Source organism: Saccostrea cucullata, unplaced genomic scaffold (assembly GCF_032062105.1).
Source record: "Saccostrea cucullata isolate Sc308-1 unplaced genomic scaffold, CSIRO_AGI_Scuc_v1 ctg2883, whole genome shotgun sequence".
Taxonomy (NCBI): Eukaryota; Metazoa; Mollusca; class Bivalvia; order Ostreida; family Ostreidae; genus Saccostrea; species Saccostrea cuccullata.
The window spans coordinates 66286-71016 of record NW_026936464.1 but is presented as its reverse complement, the minus strand read 5'-3'; the positions used below and the strand labels follow the sequence as shown (position 1 = coordinate 71016).

General features: G+C 32.4%; 1 long non-coding RNA gene across 1 annotated transcript; it reads right to left on the bottom strand.

The window, feature by feature from the left end:
• Positions 1–443: 443 nt before the first annotated feature.
• On the bottom strand, positions 444–4414 carry LOC134245661 (uncharacterized). The gene is made up of 3 exons (XR_009987485.1): positions 4366–4414; positions 1465–1592; positions 444–907 (listed from the first exon to the last, which is right to left on the bottom strand). It is a non-coding gene; the product is annotated as an uncharacterized LOC134245661 (long non-coding RNA).
• Between the last annotated feature and the right edge of the window lie 317 nt (positions 4415–4731).

Below are 4731 nucleotides of genomic sequence, written 5' to 3'. Positions count from 1 at the left end.
ACTGCAAACCACAGATACTTTGAATGAAGTCAAAAATTTACCCCCCCCCCCCTTTCTGATTTTTTCTTTTAAAACTTTTGAAACACGGCTTTAAACTTGAGAAAAATCACATTGGTTTAAAAAAAAATCACATCTTCTTGGGTAAGTTATCTTGCATTTAAACACAAATATCCAACAACGGAAAACTTTAAACATAGTGTTTGGCATATAATTGATAATTAGGTTTGCAATGGATCTTTTGTATTCTGTAAAGTCAGTTGAAAGAATGCCCCCCCCCCCCCCATGAGACACTGTCCCCCACAAGTATCATTTTAAGGAAGTTCTTCCTTTCATTTTACTAGGTTCCTGCCAACATCTCATCGCACCAACTATATCGATCTCCTTTTCTTTTTTTTCACATGTAAATATAAATTCTGAAAACAAGAGAACTTTTCGCTTTTTTTTATTTTTTATATATGCAACATTTAGAGTACATGTATTTTCAACTACGGTGCATATCATTAGATTTACGTGACAAATTCTACTGTTTCTGCTGCTCTGAAAATCTTGTCTCTGATTTTTCAATTTTAGAGTTTTTGTTGGTCAGGCATGTACCAGTAATGACCTACATTGACATACGCAAGTAACACTGATAATTAGTTAATGAGAATAATGCTGAGTTGAGTTTTTTTGGCAAGGTACAGGATAAAGCTTGATAAGTTCTAAAACATATTGTTATACAGCATAAGATTTGAGGATGCCATGATTGCCATCACATAATATGATAAACATGTTCCTATTATATTTGAATTTTGACATCTCAAATACTGATATCTTGAAGACAGTGGGTACAAGTACGTTGAAGTAGGTTGGAATTCAGATTTCACTTGCCTGGTTTCAAACCTAAAATATGGCATCCCTTCTCAACCTGCAATGGTAAATAATTCCTGCACTTTCCAATATACACTGATTTCAAGCTAATTAAATGTGTATGTAATCCTTTAGAAAGTTGTTTTCTTTATTCTAGTATAATAATTCTTCTGTTACTGGACAGGTATTAAATTTTGTTAAAAAAAAAATAAGCAAGGTTTAAATTTAGATATAAAACCGAAATATTTTTTAACAATTTAAGGACAGATGATACAAACAAACTTTTGTCAAAGAATTTGAAAATAACAACTGGGGTCATGTTTAAATCAGTAAAATTAATAACTTTCTTCAAGTACTTTTTAATTTTTAATTCATATTTGCATAAAAATGGAATTTGAGGTGAAAAATATTTGTATAGATTAATAAGGATAGTTTCAAGAGGGCAGACTTTTGAACATCACAGGTTTACAATTTCTTAATATTCTACAAATTTATTAATAGCATCATTAATTTGCAATTAAATTATGCCAAAAAATATATACCAATCCAGGCATCCATTTTTTGTTTGTATCATCTGTCCTTAATTTACTTTCATATTTTAAGAATGGTTTATACCTTGAAAAGAACAAAATCTAGGCTGTCCACTTTCTTGCAGAATGCACTTGAACTTCAGTCATGGCCTATTTGGTCCTGTTTTGGTTTACTGGTCTTACTTTTTCTTTATTCATCTTATATGGTAAATCCTTTGATGAAAAAATGATGAAAATAATTATTTTCTTAGGAACTTGATCAAAAGGAAAATTCATTTCATTCATACACAGGCATGTTCATGTGTGTGATAATCTTTCCAGTAGTGAATATTTGCCTGAGTATCAAATAATTTGTTTAGAATATTATAAAACATGGTCAGTGTGTATAAAACAAATATCATTATAAATCAGAGGTGAATATTCTACATGTACATGTATATAGTTTTATTATACCCTCCGCTTGAAAAGTGGTAGGGTATACTGTAATCGGTATGTCCGTCTACCTGTACGTCCATCTGTCTGTACGTCCGTCTGTCTGTTACGCTTTAGGGTACCCATCTCTTATTATCCGCAACTCCTCTTATACCACTGCAATGAGTGAAATTTAATGAACCTTTCACAGAATCTTTATTACATATTGCCATTGTGCAACTCCTATTTTATTTTTTGATTCGACACATATTTTAGGTTTCCCGGCCACAGTAAAACATGGATTTGTCATCATTTATAACCATATGGGAGGCAGGGGGTATCATTTAGTGAGCTCATTGCTCACAGTACCTCTAGTTAAATTTTATTTTAACACTAATACATATGTACAAGTGTACATATATATTTTTTACTGTTTGCTATTTGAAAAGATTATTATTATTATTCACACAAAATTGAACTATAGATTATACAGTACCGGTACTTCACAGACGAATGAAAGAGTCTATATAAACAAAAGTAACTCAATATTTCCAGTGCATTCTTAACCTAGATCTATTTTGTCAATACATATAGTACAGTTTTGGATATATATAATAAATTTAAAGTTTAAAAGATAGAAGCTATTAAATAAAACAATGACATCAAAACAAACATGCTGTTTTCCTATTTTCTGCTTATGAACCATGACCATATTTTGCTGATATATAGAATATTATTTAAAAATCTTAGCTACTTTATGCTTGTGCTCACACATTATAAACGTTTGATGCACTTTTTTTTTTATAGAAACAAACTTGCTGTAGTTAAATATTTTACATGTAACAACACAATTCTGTAAAATATGTGCCTAATGCCAATAAAGAATTGAAATAATAGGATAAACAATGAATGAAAACTGACAGAAGTGGAAATTTATATTATAAAGATAAATAATGTTCACTTAAAAGTCTCTCTCAGCACATCATAAACATAGGTAATCAGAGATTACAGAGCTCACCTCAACGAATGTTGTCTTTAAGTAAGGCAAATTAAGTCACACAATTAACCAAAAAAAAGTGTACATCCAAAAATGCAAAATTTATGCAATTTTGATACTTTGGAATAGACCTATATAAAAACTTAAAACTAGTTCTTCATCATGAAAATGTAATTAAAATCCAGCATCTGAAGCAAGATTGAGAGTTTTCATCCCTTGATGCATCATTTGTGCAACTTTGGTTTTTTATATAAGCCTTATAGTTTCTTGGTGATAGACCTGCACCCATAACTTTTACGAGGTCTATTATCTGGAAAATGTATGTCGAATTCAGCATCTGAAGCAAGTCCATTAGTGTGCATCCTAAGATGTATCATCCATGCAAGTTTGTTCAACATAGAGCTCAAAGTTACTTGGAAATGAAACCTGTATAAAAAACTAACCTTTTCACTAATCAGGAAAATGTAGGTCAGATTCAGCTTCTGAAGCCAGCCTAGTAGCATGCACCCTTAGATGTACCATCCATGCAAGTTTGGTCATTATAGGGCTCAAAAATACTTGGAAATGAATCCTGCACCATAAACTTTAACCTGTTTACTCGTCCAGAAAATATAGGTCAGATTCAGCATCCGAAGCAAGTCTGGTAGTATGCATCTTAAGATGTACCATCCAGGCAATTTTAGTCATTATAGGGTTCATAGTACCTTGGAAATGAAACCTGCACCAAAAATTTTAACCTGTTCACTCAACCGGAAAATGTAGGTCAGATTCAGCATCCAAAGCAAGACTGGTAGTATGCATCCTAAGATGTACCATACAGGCAAGTTTGGTCATTATATGTCTCATAGAAACTTGGAAATGAAACCTGCGCCAAAAACTTTAACCTGTTCACTCAACCCGAAAATGTAGGTCAGATTCAGCATCCGAAGCAAGTCTGGTAGTATGCATCCTAAGATGTACCATCCATGTAAGTTTGGTCAACATAGGACTTATAGTTACTCGGAAATGAGACCTACACCAAAAACTGCACCAGAAATGTTAACCTGCACCAAAAACATTAACCTGGTCATTCCTTTGCTGAAATTGCAGCATCTGAAACTTTGACTGGTACAGTGAAACACATTAGAAACATCTTCCATGCATGTCTAATCAATATAGGACATAGAAGTACTTAAAAAGAAAACTGCTCCAAAAAACTTAACCTTACGCCGACGCCGAGGGTATCACATAAGCTCCCCCCAACTTCGTTGAGGTGAGCTAAAAAGTAAACCTAATGAATGTCACAGATTTTATACAATCTCTATATAGACATTTATATTTCGGGGGGGGGGGGGGGGGGGGGGTTCAGCTGTATCAGCAAGTGATGTTTATATGCTTCAAATTCATTTTTATTAATTAAAATAATTAATTCATTGGTCAGAAAGTCAAACTGTCAAAAGGTATAGTTCGCTTGATTTGATAAGGACCACTGACCACTACCGGTAAAACAACTGTGTATTGTAAGGCAAATAAATTTAAGAAAATATGCATTTGTTAATCTTGATATTTTTGTAATGCTCAGTATATACATAAATTTACCTTCTGTCCTCATTGTTTAAGATGTCTAGCCTTCTTTTCTTCTTCCAGACTGTAAAACTTTGATGAGATCTTTCGCCAGAAAATGTTCATTGTTGTTTACTAAATACACATTGTACCTCCAAACGTTAGAGAGTAGTTCAAGGGAAGTAATTAGGAAGCAAAAAATGCTTCAAAATGTAGAAAAAAGTAATCTTTACCTTTGAATTCCTTTCATATCTTTGAGTCTCCCACTAATATTTTACATATTTTGATATAATCAAATATCAGCCTTTCATAATTAATTATTACTAAATTTGTAATCAGTGTGCCTTTTTTGTTTTAAGCCTCCAAATACTCCACTAAACCAATCACATATCTGATATGTTA